The sequence below is a fragment of the Prionailurus bengalensis genome, chromosome A1, assembly GCF_016509475.1.
Source record: "Prionailurus bengalensis isolate Pbe53 chromosome A1, Fcat_Pben_1.1_paternal_pri, whole genome shotgun sequence".
NCBI lineage: Eukaryota > Metazoa > Chordata > Mammalia > Carnivora > Felidae > Prionailurus > Prionailurus bengalensis.
Window position 1 is genome coordinate 13,842,484 of NC_057343.1, and position 18,756 is coordinate 13,861,239.

Genomic DNA, 18,756 nt, shown 5'->3' on the forward strand with positions numbered 1-18,756 from the left:
TCCTCATCTAGAAATGTATCTGTTCTTTTGGATTCTTCTTTGAATTGCTTGTAACATCTGGTTTTTCACTGATCAATGAGTTAAGTAAGATCTTCAACCCATGTTTGTTTTATATTTGTAAAAAAGTCATGATTTTCCCTATTTTTGAAAATTACCCCCCCAAAAAAATAAGCTTTCAAGCCTGATTAATGTTGTGTGTATTTGTGTGTGTGTGTGTGTGTGTGTGTGTGTGTGTGTGTGTGGTGTGTGCATGTGAGTGTGTGTGATTTAATTATCCTATCAATACTTCCATTGGGGGAAAAAAAAACTTCCATCAATAAATTTGTTTCCAAAGAGTTTATCTGAGCAGATTTCCACTCTTTTTTATATTTAAAATCTTATTTCACTTCATGGTTTAGACAAAGTGACAAAGATTATAAACAATTTGTGGGGGAAAATCACTCAAATGATTATTGAGAGTTGCTCTGTTCCAGTCTTATTCATTGTTATAGGCTAGTTGTTTACCATCCCCCCACAATTAATATGTTTAAATTCCGATCCCCGATACTTCAGAATGTAATCATATTTGGAGTTGAGGTCTTTAAAAAGAAATGATTCGGGGTGCCTGGGTGGCTCAGTCGGTTGAGTGTCTGACTTTGGCTCAGGTCATGATCTCATGCGTGGGTTCGAGCCCCGCGTCTGGCTCTGTGCTGACAGCTCAGAGCCCGGAGCCTGTTTCAGATTCTGTGTCTCCTTCTCTCTATGCCCCTCCCCAAATCATGTTCTGTCTCCCTCTGTCTCAAAAATAAATAAACATTAAAAAAATTTTTAAAAATAAATAAATAAAAAATAAAAAGAAATGATTCAGTTAAATGAAGCCATTAGGGTGGGGCCCTAATCCAATATGACTGGCATCATCACCATAAGAAGAAACATTAGGGGTACTTTGCATACACAGAAACACAACATTTAGATGACAGTGGTTATCTAAAAGCCAACTGATCCTTTACTTATGGCCCTTACCGGAAACCAACCATGACAGCACCTTGATCATCTCCAGCCAGTACTGTGGAAAATACTATTGTTTAAGTCATCCAGCCTATGGTATATTGTTACGGCAGCCCTAGAGCACTAACACATTCATCTATTGGACCAAGGGGTCTAGTATGTGTCTCACTATTGAAGATCTCTCTTCAAGGCCATCCAAGAACAAATTCACCTCTATGGTATCCACCACCCCAGGCAAAGTTATCTGGTCAAAGCTCATGCTCCAAGTCCTCAAAGAGTTTCTCCCATGTTACAGGGTGACCAGGCCAGCATCCCAAGTTGTCATGCCTAATGCTTCCTTTGGTAAACCTACCTTCCAGTTCAGCTTAATCCTTGATCCCTTCAACATCAGCCCTGTTACCAGAACAGTCTCTCACTAGGTTCAATCGTGCCTTCTAGTGGAAAGAGCAATTCCAGATGATGGGGAATTCCATGGCGTGGTGAAGGAAGCAGGTTGAAATAATGTAGGAGTGAAACTGGAGGTGAAGACCATCCATGGATAAGCCACAGAGCAATCAAAATTCCCCAGAATAAAGGAGTATTAGAGATGGAGAGGATGACCCTAGAGCCAAAAGCCAGAATGCTCTCATGAATGTGGGAGAATAACTTGAAGGTTGATGCAGGAAATGAAAAAGGGGCTAGTGCATGAGAGTGGAATAGTCTGGAATTAGCAATAGAAGCAAGATTGGCAAGATGACAGTACTCCTGTCCTAAAGGTATTTCAGTCATGAAGGAGACACACCAATAAACAGATAATTAAAATACGCTCCTTATCTGTACATGATCAATATATGCTAAGGGAGCCCATAAGAGATATACGTATCCTGGCCTGGGTCAGTGCAGAGCATAAAGAAGGAAAGCATTAAAGGAGACCTGAGCAGTGTTTATTCAGCACCATACAGAGAGAAGTACCAAACGTGGCTGAAATGAACTTTCCGGTCACTGGAAAGGCATCTCTGTAAGTGGAGTAGAGATGACTGATCAGGCCTTGTCATAGACTAATGAAATCTTTTCTTGTGTTCACTAATCAATATTCTGATTATCAGTTTATCTTTCTGAGTACCCGAATTCCGGCAAAGGAACACCCCAGATGGAGAATGTATGCATTCCAGCAACTAGAATTGAATATCTCAACACTAGATTACTTAGGTCTCTTGTGAGTAGATTGCCCCATGAATCATCTTTCTTAGGTTTTCAGCTCAGAGAAACTGACAGGGCTGAGGGCCAGACTAAGGGCCTTGCTAGATTCATGAAAGGTAATGGCTTCTTGACAGTCTTTTCGCATTCTCGTGGAAGGACCCTAACCTACTCTTTAGCCCCTTTGCAGCTTTTAACAATGGGCATGGCAAGTATGAATTGGATGTCACCAATCAGCTCTGTGGAAACATAAACCCATTTTATTTTTATGACTACACATACTTTTCTTTGACCAGCCCTGTTATTGCCCAATAGCAGAAAAACTAAATTTGATCCAATCAGAAAGCTTAACCCAAACCAGTAAATTTTCCAGTTGCTTTTGATTTAAAATGAGATCTCTTAAGCGAGTATCCAGTCAGATGCAACTATTATTATCAACTATCACTGTCCAGTTCAGTGTTTTCTCTCTGCCTATAATAATCCTCCTCTGCTATGGACTGCATGTCGGTGTGTCCCCAAAATTCATATGTTAAAATTCTAACCCCCGATGTGATGGTATTAGAAGGTGGGGTCTTTGGAAGTGATTAGGTGGCAATCTCATGAATGGGATTAGTGCGCTTATAAAAGAGACCCCTCCCCACCCCTCTCCTCACCAAAGCTCCCTAGCCCCTTTCACCCTATAAGGACACAGTGAAAAGATGGCCATTTATGACCCAGGAAGCGGGCCCTCCCCAGACACAGACCTGACCATGCAGGCACCCTGACTTTAGGCCTCCAGCTTCCATCCTGCCAAAAATTAACGTGTGTTGTTTGTAAGTCACCCAGTCTGTGGTACGTGTTATACTAGCCAAATGGTCGGAGGCAGTCTTTATCCACCTAACTCTCAGGAAGCCTGTGAGGGCTCCTGGCCCATCACCCATGTGGTGTAAGACCTAAAATTAAGAGCCAATATTATGTGCTGCTTTGACATCTGATAAAATCTGTAGGGCCTCAAATAACCTAATGCCCAAATTCTCCCTACTCTACCCCATGTAGAAGGTCCCCTGGTTGAAAAACCCTCCTCATCGAGGGGACCAGGCACAGCTACTGCTTATCCCCGAGCAGTGGATTTCTGTTCCTTGCCCACCCCCAGAAGAATTCAAATAAGCCAATCACATCCTCCCACAGGAACCAGTCACCTCAACCTCTTGATGCTATAAAGGCTGCCTCCCAGAACCCTTGACTGTTTGCTCAAGTCCTCATACAGCCCGTGTGGCCTTATATAGCAGACTGTACACTCCTCCCCTGGGTGGTGAGTACATGTAACTAATTAACTACCTACATTTCATGTGTCCAGTGTTGGGTGTCCTATGTTTGGCCATCCTGATAACTTTAAAGCAGAAATCCTGTCACCAACAGGGTCCATATGAGGTGATTAAAACACCCAGCAGCAGCAGGGAAGGAATGGAGATTCAGTTACGTGACTGACTGCATTGAGTATGGGGAGGTCTCTTCAGTTAGACCTGGCTGCTGGAGTCCTGACTTTGCTCACTGACACTGGTGTTTTATCACTCCCAATTCTTTGGAATGGTCCTTTAGATGGTCTACAGAAGCTTAGAAAGAAAGGCCTTGGGGCGGCTTCCTGCTTGGGCAATACCCAGTGTGTTACCCATAGGCAGGCTTAATCCATGGGGCCTTATCCTCCCCTCTCCCGGGAAGCCTCTTGTTGCAGGGTAGCTGGCCAGCCAGCCAAGACCTCAGCTACCTTCCCTACTTGACTCCAAGCCTACAGGGAACCTCTGAATCTCCCTAAGCTGAGCTTGGCTCCAGAGAAAGCTGAAAGTGATCTCTGCTTTCTCTTGATTCACATGGTTGTCTTATTGGGACCCTTCTTGCTCCAAAGGCAACAGAGGGCTCTGCAGATTTTGTTGCTCAGAAAACTCTAGAAACCTTATGTCAGTTTCTGACTTATTTGCCTTTATCTACAAAACCGGAAGTGATGGTTTAGAATACGTTCCCCATGTGTAGACATGGGGTCAGAATAAATCAAATGCCTTCTTTATCTCTCCTTTTCATTCCCTCTTTTAGCTTTCCTTCCCCTCAAAGCTTCATAGTGACTATGGTGCCAACTGTGGTTGTGTGCTCACCTTCTTTACTTCCTTTCCTTACATTCACCCCTTGTTGCAATCTGATTCCAGGCCCTGAAACTCCTCTCCATAAGGTCACATTTATCTTCAAACTGTCAAATTCAATGACAGTTTATGTCCTGCTCTTATTTGGCCTCCCTGTGGCATTTGTCACTGCTGTAACACTCCCTCCTTAAAACTCACCTTAGTGTTAGTGACACCACCCTTGCCGACCTGTCCACCTCCTTCTCTGACCATTTTTCTGTCTCTCGCATGCAGGATCTCCCAATGATGCCTCAATGATGCTGCCATCACTGCTCAGAGCCTGATTCTTTGTTCTGTACTCTTCCAGCCATATACGTCCTCACTGGGTGGCCATGTTTAAGTCTGTTTTCCTTCAATGACCATTTATGACCCAGTTCCTCTAACTTCTTACTTTCAGCTCAGACATCACTGCTGGGCTCTGGACCCACAAAGTCTGCTCTGTATTTGACATTTCTACCTGAAAGTTGCCTAATCACTTCATACTCATGAATTAATTGATATGAATTAAGATCCTTTCTTCCCTCTGTATGCTTCTATTTGAAGGCATAAGCATTTACCCAATGACTTAGTGTTTCAGTCATTCTAGACTTTCCCCCTTCAGTCCCCATCTCCTAAGAGTCTGCTTTTACTTCCTACATATATGTTGGGCTCTCTTTTTTGCTCTGCTGATCTGAGACCCTCATCTTTTTTTTTTTTTTCTTACCTGATTATTGCTCTCTCAACCTCTAGATTGCACAAACCCTTTATCCTACCCAAGCTCCACAGCGATTTTCTAAAATTGTCAATCTGTTCATGTCAGGTCACTTTCTTGCTTAAAACCTTTCAGGTTCCAATGACTTTTAGGATGAAGGTCAAATGCCTCAGCCTAACAAACAAGGGCCATCGTGATCCAACGGCAGAGAGGTTAATACTTCGGCATCATGCTTTGCTCACTAGAGGTGAGAATGTAGACAAGTTACTTAACCTTCCTATATACCTCAGTTTCTTCTATCTGAGAATAGAGATAGAAATAGCACCTATGTAATCACATTGTTGTGAGGACTAAGTGAGATGAGGCATGTGAAATACCTATGGCAGTGCCGAGCACATAATAAATAGCCCATTTTTTATAGTAGGTGTTATTATTATATTCTTTCTAATCTTTTTCATCCCTTCTCTTTAGACATACTGCTCTACTTGACATTTGTGAAAGCAGCTTGTGATTTGATTCTTTTGGCTTTCTTATCACGGTTGCTTCCTCTGCTTGTAATGACTTTCCCGCATTCTTTATCTAGCTAACACACACTGAGTTTAAAAACCCTTCTCATGTCACTTCTTCCAGGAAGGCTTCCTTGACGTTTCCACTTCAGTCTCCTCCAGCTTGCCCTGGGCTTTCATAGCCCTTTCACAGCACTTAATACCTTGCATTAGACTTGATCATATGTCTGCTTCCTATGCAAGACCGTGTGATACTTAATGATACGATACAACTCTCTGTCTGCAGTTCCAAGAATAAGATTTCACACCATTGAACTAGGGGTTCAGTAAATGAAATTTACTAATTTACTAATACTTTCTTTTCATCAGAGATGCCAAGCCAACTTTGCTTCCCAAAAGCACCTTTGAAATGATTCTTATCTCATTCCTTCCTCTATTAAAAATCCCAATTTCTAAGCAGTGCTATTAGCTTACTGCCCATGCTGAAACTGAGCTAGTCAACTGATATTTATGGTTCAATATACATATGAAAAGGATATTTGTATTTTCAAACAAAGCACATATTAAGACAATGGAATGAATTTTTACTGATGACACTGAAAGAAGTATAGCAGTAGGACGGGGTGGAGCATGATAAGGTGGGGAAGACAAATTTACATGGGACTCTCTTAGCACTCTTCAAGTAACATTAAGTGGGTGTCCAGCATCTATAAGTAAGGAAGACTGAGGGCTACGCTATGAGGAATTAAACTAGGAAAGCATCAATAAACTTTATAATTAAGCTAGTAGCTGACATATTTGAGCAATATGAGTAATAAAAAAGCAACACGACCGTATAAAGAAATAACATCTTGATATATGCTGTAACATGCTAAGTGAAAGAGGCCAGATACAAAAGGTCATATATAATTCTATTTATATGAAATGTCCAGAATAGGCGAATCCACAAATACAGAAAGTAGATTAATGGTTGCCAGGAGCTAGAAGAATAGGAAGTGACTTCTAATGAGTACAAGTTTCTTTTGGGGCTGATAAAAATGTAGTGGTGATGGGGGCACAACCTTGTGAATATACTAAAAGCCACTGAATTGTACCACTTTGGATGGGTCAATTTTATGGCATGTGAATTATACTGCAATAAAAATGTATAAGAAAAAAAGTGATGCACCAAAAATTATTACCAACGGAAAAAAAAAACTGAGTTATTTATTGTTGCTATTAGAGGGTCCACAAATAAAATCACATTTTCTAAATATGAAGGATTATGTAGCCAGCTCTTTTAATAGCTTATATAAAGCATTTTTACATTTCTTTTCCTCCAGTTTCCCAGAAACCTTCTGCTGTATTGTAACCATTCATTCATAGACTCTAAAAACTATAATTGTCAGTTAGTTGGTGTTTTTATTTCGGCTTTAAACTTCAATTTTCTTTAAATAATTTCTATTAGTTTATAATGCCCAATTTAGCTCATTCAATAAAAATAAAAACCTGCACTATTTTAAGTTAAATTCAGATCTCCCCTTTGACCATTAGTTCTACTTTCAAGACAGACATTTTAACTATTCACTCTGATGCCTTGATATGCTGTAATTAATAACATTTTCGATTTCTTTTTATTTTTCACAGTGACATAACTTATTACTACTGTTCACTATAAATGTCAATTGTACCAAGGCATAAATGGAAACATTCTTTAGATAACAGAAAAAATATACTGACGCTTTACTGGTAATCTCCAACCACTTAGATAATGCAAAGTTGAGACATCATTGAATAAATGCTTATCGAATGTCCACCATGTAAAGCTATGGCTTTCAACCTTTTTGTGCTTGAGGGGATATTTTGAAAACCAGCTATCTTAAGCAACACACTTGAAAAGATTAAATGTACCATATAAGTTAGCAGTAATTATACTGCAATCTCAAAATATAATGTCTCATCGTATCTATATAAGTATGTAGTCATTATCACCTCAAACCTGTTAGGATGGTAGTCACCAAAAAGTTAAAAGATAACCAATATGGGCAAGGATGTGGAGAAAAGGAACCCTTGCTCCCTCTTGGTGGGAATGTAAATTGGGGCAGCTGCTATGGAAAAGAGTATAGAGGCTCCTCAAAAACAAAAACAAAAACAAACAAAAAACCCCAAAAAACAGAATTATCAGACGACCCAGCAATGCCACTTCTGGGAATATACCTGAAGGAAATGAAATCACTATCCCAAGAAGATATTTGCACTCCAATGCTCATTACAGCATTATTTACAATAGCCAAGACATGGAAATAACCTAAATGTCCATCAGTGGACAGATGAATTAAGACAATGTGGTATATGTATACAATGGAAAATTATCCCACCATAAATTTGAAGGAACTCTTGTCATTTGTGACAACATGGATGGACCATGAATACATTATGCTAAGTAAAATAAGTCAGACAGAATGTGGGAATCTGAAAAAATTGAGCTCATAGATATAGAGAACAGATTGGTGGTTGTCAGATTTGGGGCTTGCAGAAGTGGGCAAAATGGGTGAAGGGGAACAAAATGGGTGAAGGGGGATACAAACCTCCCATTAATTTATCTTCCCTAAGGTAAATTAGTCCTAAGAATGTAATGTACAGCATGGTGATTATACTTAACAATACTGTACTGTCTATTTGAAACTTATTTAAGAGAGAAGACCTTAAAGCTTTCTTAAGAAAAAAATTTTGCAACTCTGTGACATGAATGTTGACTGAGCTTGTTGTGGCAACCATTTCACAATATGGGAATCATTCTGTTGTACAATATCGAATCATTATGTTGTACACTTAAAAATGGTACTAAACTTATAGGTGCACTAAACAATAGCTCTAGTACACCTAACACTAATTGAGATCTTTATATCTCAATAAAACTGATAAAAAGTATACAGTCATCACGGTGTTCACAATGATAATGTTCATGTTTCTACCAACTGTCTGTTCATGGGAATGTCAGCGTTTTTTAGCATGCACCTCAAAACTCTTCCAGCCTCTACCCACTACCCACTTCCAAGGCTACACTTGCACATTTTCAGCTATTTATTACAGCTGTACCACATCTCCCAGTACCAAAATCTGTATTAGGGTTCTTCAGAGAAATAACAAGAACCAATGAGAGTGTGTACATATAATATATATATATATATATATATGTGTGTGTGTGTGTGTGTGTGTGTGTGTGTGTGTGTGTATGCGTGTGTGTGTGTGCGTGTGTGTGTGTGTATGTAAATACATATATATTGGGGCACCTGGGTGGCTCAGTTGGTTAAGCATCCGACTTTGGCTCAGGTCATGATCTCACAGTTCATGGGTTTGAGTCCTGCATCGGGCTCTGTACTGACAGCTCAGAGCCTGGAGCCTGCTTCAGATTCTCTGTCTCCTTCTCTCTGCCCCTCCCCTGCTCATGATCTGTTTCTCTCTCTCTCTCTCTCAAAAATAAATAAACATTAAAAAATTAAAAATGTATATATCAAATCTGTTATATGTTTATTATTAAAAATTGGCACACATGATTATGGAAGCCAAGAATTCCTAAGACCTGTACTCAGCAAGTTGGGGAACCAGGAGAGCAGATGGTAAGTTCCAATCTGAAAGCCAGCAGACTCAAGACCCAAGAAGAACCAACATTTAAGTTTGAGTCCCTTAGCAGGGAAAGCCCAGTGTCCTAACTCAAGGCAGTCACGCAGGAAGAGTCCCACCTACTTTGAAGGGGGTTAGCTTTTTTTGTTCCATTCAGTCCTTTAACTGATTGATTAAGGCCCACCCACAAGGAAGAGCAATCTGCTTTACTCAGTCTACCTACGCAATGTTAATTTCATTCAAAAACACCCTCACAGACATACCCAGAGTAATGTTTGACAAACTATCTGGGCATCCTAGAACTCAGTCAAGTCGACATATAAAATTAACCACCAGAGTTTCTCAAATAGAGGGAATTTAATACAAGGATTTGGTCACAAAAATGTTAGCAGAGCTAAAAGAGCAAAAATCGAAAGATGTGTTTATACAGGAATGGAAGAACAAAAGAGGAAATAGAGTTACATAGATACCATGCCCCTGTGGTGCTGAGGCTTCTGGGAGCTGCTTTGGCCAGTGCTGCTGCTACACTCGCTGCTTCCACCCTGCAGGAGGCCGCGCGCCTGCATCTCCACTGAAACCGCAAGAGCTCAGACTGGGAGACGTTCATTACTGCTGCTGCTACCACTGAAGCCAGAGCCCACACGCACTGTGCTGCTAACTCTATTGCTGAAATCACTGCCTGGGCAGGAGCCCAGGAGCCTAAATTTGCCTGCTCGCTGCTGCTTCTGTCCAGAAGTGCTGCCACAAGCAGGAAAAAATGGCTTGTTCCCCCTTCCACCCTTCATCTAATCTCCCACCCAATGCCTCCCATGGGCATGGGTAGGACTTATATGTAAGCTCTCAGGCAAGAGAATCTGGGAAATATCGTTTGCCACCTTTCAATCCCTTGTGATTCAACGGAGATAGAAATGGGGCAGAGAGCCAACAGCCACATAACCAGAACAGCCCATATGATTACTCTTTTTTTGCATGTAATTTGTCCCACATGGGGAATCAGCTCTGCTTTTTTATTCCCCAAACCCCACTAAATGCAAGCTGTTATGTGCAGCAAACTTTTTTGAAGGTTTTATATAATTGAAGCTATAATGACATAGGGGAGGAAAATCTCAAAATTAAGTACTAATTGTGATTGTTCCCACAAGCCAAGGGGGAAAATAAACGTAAACTCTTTTGTAGGGGTTCTCTCCTGGCCACCCTCTAGGTTCCAGCCTTGTTTGTTTCCCATGCTCAAGGTCCATGCTCCTCTCTCTGTTCCTTGCAGCCCCACATCTCCTCTTCTCCAGGTTACATCCCATACTCCCCACCCCTGCCTCACAATTCACTTGTTCCTCCTGGAGGATTGCAAACCAGTCTTCTCTTGACAGAGAAGTCCAGCTTTCTTTGTTTTCTCACTCTTACCTATATCAAAGTACTTTTATTTTTATGTATTTACTTATTTTATAATTTTTTAATGTTTATTTATTTTTGAGACAGAGCATGAGTGAGGGAGGGGCAGAGAGAGAGAGAGAGAGAGAGAGAGAGAGAGAGAGAGAGAGAGACAGAATCTGAAGCCAGCTCCAGGCTCTGAGCTGTCAGCACAGAGCCTGACATGGGGCTCAAACTCATGAACCATGAGATCATGACCTGAGCAGAAGTTGGATGCTCAACCCACTGAGCCATCCAGGCGTCCCTATCAAAGTACTTTAAAAATAAAATATCTGTCTGCCCAAGAAATGCATTTGCCACTGCTCTAGACAGAGAAAGCAGTTGTAGTAAATTTTTGTTTTAAATGATCATTTCTTCTTTCAGTTATTTGTATCCTTTTTCGATGCAGTTTTGAGAATATCAAGCCTCTTTTTATTTGCAGCAAATGATACCTTGCCCTTCACTGTCAGGTACCATGCACTCAACTCTGTTTCATCTGCAGACACTGCTGTAACAATACACTTACTTAGTTGTACAGCAAAATAATTTCTTCACATTGTTGAAAAGTTGTCTGCATACCTGTGAAGTATGCTGAGATCTTCACTGACCGAGATCCTCTGAAGGAGCAGATGACTGCAAGTGTGGTAGCAAATACAATGAATATGACATTAGCTCTTACTTTCAAGGAGTCTCCAATCCATGTCAGGAAAATAAGACCTACATATAAAAACTACAAAATAAAGCAAAATACTTCAAGGTCTATTGGGGGTGGGGAGATGGGAAGCAAAGAACCATGGGAGTTCGAAAATGGCTTTCGCAGGAAGTGGCCTCACAGCTAAACGTTGGAGGATGAGTTTCGACAATGAGAGAGTGGGAAAAGAAAGGTGGAAGGTTGCCATAGGACATGGATGCACAAGAGTACAACCACCTTCAGGAAACTGTGTGATTAGTAAATATCTTCTCTCATTTAATAGTTTGCCTTTTCATTTTGCTGATGGTTTCCTTTACTGTGCAAAAATTTTTTGTTTTCATGGAATCTCTTTTGTTTATTTTAGCTTTTGTTTTGTCCTTGCCTGAGAAGACTGGTCCAAAAACCATTGCTAAGACCAATGTCAAAGAGCTAACTGCCTATGTTTTCTTCCAGGAATTTTATGATTTAGTGGAAATGCAAATCAGCGTAGCCACTATGAAAAATAGTATGGAAGTTCCTTAAAAGATTAAAAATAAAACTACCATATGGTCCAACAATTTCACTTCTGGTTATTTACCTGAAGAAAATGAAAACACCAATTCAAAAAGATAAATGCACCCTTATGTTCATTGCAGCATTAATTGCAATAGCCAAGATATGAAAGAAGTCTATGTGTCCACTGATAGATGAATGGATAAAGATATGGCCTATATGTGTGTGTGTATGTGTGTATATGAGTGTGTGTGTGTGTGTGTGTGTGTATAATGGAATGTGAATTAGCCATCAAATATGAAATCTTGCCACTTTGGGCCATATGGATGGACCCACAGGGTATTAGACTAAGTGAAAGAAGTCAGACAGAGAAAGACACGCTATACTGTTTCACTTATATGAGGAATCTAAAAAACAAAACAAACAAAACAGAAATATACTAATAGATACAGGAAACAAACTGTTGATTACCAGACAGGCACAAGTGACATAGATGAAGGACATTAGGAGGTACAAACTTTCAGTTATAAAATAAATAAGTCATGGGGATGTAATGTATGTGGCATAGGGAATATAGTCAATAATATTGTAATAACTTCATATGGTGAAGATAGTGACTAGACTTGGGATCACTTCGTTATGTGTAAAAATACCAGGTCACTATGATTTACACTGAAACAAATAGGGTGTTGTATGCCCATTATACTTCAATAAAAAGAAAAGAAGCTGTGAGTAGTTAACATAAAGTCTTGAAATTCTAATCAACCTGAATGACTTTTTTTATTCCTACCTTTATGTGTTTCTACATCAGATTGACCATCACTATCTTAGTGATAAGCCACAAATCTAGATGCATTGCTTTATTCTCATCTACCTCTTTCAGATTCAGGAGGTGGAGGATAAAAAAATACAGGTCTTGCAGGAAACAGACTATTTGCAAAATACTTGGGAACCCCCTCAGGGGAAACTAGTGTGCTAAAGCAAGCAGGGTTCACCTATGAATCTGGGTCAGATTGAAGAGGAAAAGCACTGGGACATTTAAGATGCTTCATTTCTCTTTAGTGTTAGTAATTAGTTCATCTTACCTCACTCTTTTTGGGCCTATAAATCTTTCTTACCTCTCTTCATTGACTTCTGATCTTCCTAAAATTGGTCTGGTTGACTCTGCTTTCCTTTGTGTTTCTAGACTTAATTTTTTATTCGATAATTTATTTGACTTCATACCCTGGTATCTATTTCTCATCTAAAATGATGTTTCCAATATAACCTAAATCTGAAGTAGGTTCATGATTACTTCCCTCCTTTTGGTAGTTCTCAATGCTGGGGTAGTACTACCCCCACAGAAGGTATCTGGAAATGGAAATGAGTAGTGGTTTGTATTGTCACAGGATTGCAGGGTGCCACCAGCATTTGAGGGGCAGGGGCAGGAATGCTAAAAGTTCTACAATTTGGGGGATATTCTGACAGAGTTGTTTTCTCATATAAAATGCTAATAGTCCACTTCATGGAGAAATATTGCTTCTCTTGATGTTTTTATTTGTAAGCGTATTAAACAGGCCCAAGCACTTCAGCAGAGTGGACCAAAATGATTCCCCTTAGCAGTCTAGCATCATGCCTTGTGTATTTTTTTTTTTTTAATGAGGAATTGAGAGGAGCTTGTTGCTATAATAATAGATTTATTGCTTGGTCCAGGAAGGCAGAAATTCAGACTTAGATCCCCAATTAATCACTCCCTGTCCGGCAATAATGCTGTTTTCCACCACAAGGGCTTCACAGGCATTTTGCAAATTGTCTTTATCCATCGTCAACCGGTTCCCTCCCTGCTCCCCCCCCCCATCCAATAAAGTCACAGGAAGTGTGCTACACAGAAAGAACCATAGCAAAGTGGGGACCAAAATATCACATCATAAATGGCTGAACAAATAAATGCCTGATATATCAAGGAGAGTTTTTATTACAAGCTCAGATGAAAGACTAAGGTTTATATGAGCTGGCCTGTGCTGAGACTTCTACTCCTATTCTGCTCCCATACAGAGATGTAACTTTCCTAGTGGCTGAATAGAGGAAGAAAGTGAAAGAAGAAAGGATATTGGCTCTGTAGCTAGGATAAGTTTTAGTTTAATTTATTACCTTGGTCTCATTCGTCAGCCAGAGATAAATGTAGAAAGAATCAGAAATGACAAAAGAAAGAAATCTGAGTCTTTTAGTGCCTAGACACAGGTCCCATCCAGTCTATGTCCTAGAGAGAGATGCAAGAAACAGAATGTACAAGACGGTGAACAAGGCTGAAATTCCTAATTCTGAGTGTAAAGCTTCCTAATGCTGTTGCAGTTCTGCCCAGTAGAAATCTATGATCTAAAGAATGACTTTTGTCTCTTGAGACTTCATTTTCTTTCTTCCTTCCCAGAGATAGAGAACTAAAAATAGGGTTGGTAGAAACAGGCCTTGAAAGGTGGATGGAAGAATGTTCACACTCTATACTTTAAGCCTTCATGTGCTTTTTTGGTAAAAAGTGGTCATAAATAGTGTTATAGGGTACCTATATCAACAAATTTATCAACAATTATATCAACAAATTTGGCTTGGAGGTGTGAGATGCATTCTGGAAAAAAGAAGAATCCGTATGAAAAACTATGAGGTATAGGTATAGTGAAGAAGAGAAAGTTTGATCATCTAGGGGTTGAATTGGCAATATTGGTTACAAAGCAGATATGGAAACTGGGAAGAGAAGGTAGCCAAGCTGATTGCCAGATATGAGGAGGGAACTCTGCACTAAAATGCAACAGATAGGATGCGGAGCATGTTTGGGGTAAGAAAAATTGTTTCTGGTAGCATGTTAAATTGGGCTGAGGTGGTATATCCAGATGAAGATGTCCAGGAGGCCATTAGTATATGGGTCAGGTACTCAGTAAAGAAGTCTACACCATGTATTTCCTTGTCTAACGGGAACCTATTTATTCTTCAAGGCCCAACTCAAAGGTTTGCCTTTACTCACTCATATAAGCAGGATTCCATGTAATTGTTCCCAACACGCTTTATACCATTTCTGACAAAACATTTATCATATTTTTTGTTCCTATTTTTTTTCATGTTACATAAAGTCCTGGGTCATGATGTATGCATCTTTATATCCACAATACTTTGCACAATCTAAATAATACTTACTGAAATAAAATTAATAAATATTTTGTTACATGGTTGAGATGGTTCTGGGAAATTTGGTAATATATGTGAGACCTCAGAAAACAGGTAGGTTAGTAACTAGTCAGTCCTCTCTAGTCACTGGTCTTTTTTTAGTTTCTTGAACAAGCAAAACTGACTCCCGTTTTAGATCATGGCACTAACCGTTCCCTCTGCCTCGTATGTTGTTGAGACAGTTCTTCCCATTGGTATTCTTGATTTTCATGTGATCTCCTTAGAGAGATACTCCAACACAGGAATGTCAACTCAGCCAGAAACCCCCCTAGCTTGTCATCGTGCTTCACTTTCTTCACCGTACATATCACTGTCTGATATATTTATTTGCTAATTCTCTGCTCCCGTAGACTGTTAGGTCCATGAGAGTGGAGAACTCTGTCTTAGGCACCACTAGACTCTTGTTCAGTGCCTAGAACAAGTAGGCCCCCAATACATATTTGTTGACTGAATGCATGGAACAGGTCACTGCCAAGGGACAGAGAAGAGGTTGCAATAAGCGTTTGCAAAAACACTGGATTTACTCTAATTTGGATTTGCACATTCAGAAATACAGACTAATGTGGAAGTTACCATGTCTTGGTGGTTTCATTTTTTCCTCTACCTGCGGTTTTCTCACTTTAGCAAATCCCAAGGCAAAAACTCAAAAATCCCACTGTCCTTAATTTTCACAGCTGAGTTGCTTTGATTACAACTTCAGTGATGGTAGGCTGGATTCTTTCTAGGATCTCTTTGTTAAAGATTTTATCTTATTTATCGCCGCCCATGAATCTCAACAAAAAACCAGGTATGCCATTCGTGCAGTTCACATATCACCTCTACAATAACAGGAAAAGACACAGAACATCTGAAAGAACCATATGCAGTACCATGCTGCTGCCTGCAGAAAGATGTGACCAAGACTCTGTAACACCCTGACTGCACAGTTTGTAAATTGCCTAGTTAAGTCTGGACTCAAACTGTGTTACCCACTTTTAAACTGTGTTAAATTTCTTAATACTTTAGAGTTGCTAGGGTGAGCCCATTTACTGTGACAAAAGGATTACCTTTAAGTTGGTCTTTTACTTTAAGTAAGTAATATTTCTTCTTTAATGATTCTAACAAAAGAGGGCTATAGTTTATTACCTGTGAATGAGAAAAAGAGGACTCCAAGGAGTCCTGGATTCTAAGAGGAGACACTATGAGTACATGTGCATTGTGGCCACAGCAGGTTGGGAGGCTGAGATCATTAGGATGATGGGGGGCCTAAAACACAGCATCTCAGATCACGAATACATATTCATAAGTAGATCCAAATATTTAATAGGAGACTTAAAAATGATAAATATTTCTCCTAATTTGCATTATTAAAAAAATATTTACCTTTTTAAATAATAATTTTGAAATCAGTCCTCATCAAAGGGTTTCCCAATCATGGCATCAGCTGTTAGAGATTGATTTTTAAAAGTACTGAAAGGATATCTCTTTTCACATGGCATTCATTCATTTTATTCATTTGCACATGTTTAAAGGTCCTTTCTTCAACATCTTTCCATGTTCTTTTTTTTAAGTTAATTTATTCATCTCAAGAGAGAGACAGAGCACGTAAGTGGGGGAGAGACAGAGAGAAAGGGGGAGAGAGAGAATCCCAAGCAGGCTCCACACTGTCAGCGCAGAGCCTGATATGGGGCTCTGTCTCATGAATTGTGAGATCATGACCTGAGACAAAACCAAGAGACAGATGCTCAGCTGAGACACTCAGGTGCCCCTCATATTCTTTTGGCCAGTAGGGACTAATATTATTTTCTGTCGTGTGTGTGTGTGTGTGTGTGTGTGTGTGTGTGTGTGTGAATGCTATTCCATTGCCATCTTCTTCTGGAGGGTCAGGTCTACACCAGTAGCAGTTCTCAAAATTGGTTTCCATCTTCCACATTTCATCCTTCAAGGATCTCTTGAGATTTTTGGCATCTATGCTCCACTTAATTTTGCTTTAGAATCTTTGACTAGTGGTATAGTCCCAAAAGACCCATCAAACTTCACGTCTTTACTAACAAATAGACATTGGATTTCTCATTGATTTTCGTGATCTCTTGGGAGGTGTGCTCCCTGAAGGCAGCACTATATTTTCACTGAAAGAGGCACAATTAAGTGATATGGAATGTTGTATCTGAATTTTAAAACTAGCCATAAAATTGATATTGGGTCAGTATTCTCTGTTGGAAAGATGCTACTTTAATTACAAAGTGACACGATTTTAGTTTTTACAATAACATCAGAGACAATTTTGCTGTTATTTACATTCCGTCTTCTATCTTTAAGTCGAATAATTAATTCTTGCAGGAGGGGGTCTTAGAAAAGAACTTACTCTGTACCCTACAGATAGAGACCAGTGTTACTTTGGAGGCTCGATAATTATTTCTTTGGAGGTTCTTTAGTTACATCTCCCTCAGAAGCATCAGGGAAGACAATAGGCAACTACAAAATCATTTTGTTCAGTTTTTTGGAAACCGCTAGCTACTAATCCTCTACATTTTCTCATCCGCACACCTCTCTGTGCCTCACTACTATATCAAGCTTCCTTCCTTCCCAAACCCTTCCACTGTGACTTCTGAAAACCTCTTTACAGGACATTCATTCCATTTCTTTGTTTTAATTAAAATTCAATTTCCTCTATGGACACATTGCTTCCCTTGAAATGGCCCCAAGTGAAGGCTGGTCATTTCTCCAAAAGCTAGGTTATCACAGAATTTAAAAATGGGCTTGCATGCTTTAGTTCAACATTCCCTATTCCAGATCATTTCAAATCATTGCTCCTCACCCTTGTACAAAAACTTCTGCTTTGGGGATCTTTCCATCTAGCTATGTCATCTTCTAACAACCACCACCACACTAATTTCCAGAACATCTTCTCTTCCTAAGTCCCATCATCGTCTTACTTGCCTTCCCTTCTTTGCTCATGTGGTTAACTCATTTAACATCTAACCTTATATGTCCTTGATTCCCTAAGCTTTGACAATCTGTACTTTTTGAATTCTGCCTCCAACCTCCTGTGTCCTAGACATTTTTATCACCCCAACTGCTGCACATCAAAATTCATAAGCTTTAATATCCTTATTCTGATTCTTATTTTGATTCCTCAAAATATCTTATTCCTTACTTCTATTTAACTGGCTCTCTGAGCTGAGAGTGATCTAGACCTTTTTCCTATTTTCCAAATTTATCAACTGTTCCTGTCTTAACTTTATTATTTGACTAAATCATATGATATTATGATATAACACCTGATACAACCACGCTGAAGCTAGTATCTTTAACTTTGTCTTCTGACATGAATGCCTGGAAGCATCCTCATCTTGCATCAGTACTATTGTCAATGTTTCTCTTCCTATACCCATGCTGCTGAATACTGCTGGAGAACATCCAGCAGCCACGAAACTGATGCTACTACAAATATACAATCTCTAATATCAGCGGTATTCTCAGGAATAGTCTTTTTATGTGACACTACTCTGCTTCTTCTCTCCTGCCCTATTCTCATTTTTAACACCGCTTAGGGTGGATATCCAAGAATAGATATTCCTTTGAAAAAAAAAGTCATTTTTTGCTAGATGAACTTGTAAGCTGGAAGTAAATGATTATATGTTCTCAATTTCTTAGTTTCACCCTTAGTCCAGAATAGTACTTCCTCCAGAAAAGTAATGGGAAGCTTGGTATGAGAGATCTCTACTTTGTGAGAGATTCTTCCCAGTGACTTTTTTTCACTTTTAATAGGATTCCTAATTAAGCCAGTCATATTAGCTAAGATTAGCTTTGGCTAATATGTTAAATGTTTAAATTAACAGTAAGTTCTCAAAATGGAAGATTTTTTTTTTCATTTAAGAA

The 18,756-nt window shown here is 39.5% G+C and overlaps 1 non-coding gene across 1 annotated transcript; it reads left to right on the forward strand.

The window, feature by feature from the left end:
* The first annotated feature begins 602 nt into the window (after window positions 1–602).
* Window positions 603–684, forward strand: TRNAQ-UUG. The gene has a single exon. It is a non-coding gene; the product is annotated as a tRNA-Gln (tRNA).
* The last annotated feature ends 18,072 nt before the right edge of the window (window positions 685–18,756 follow it).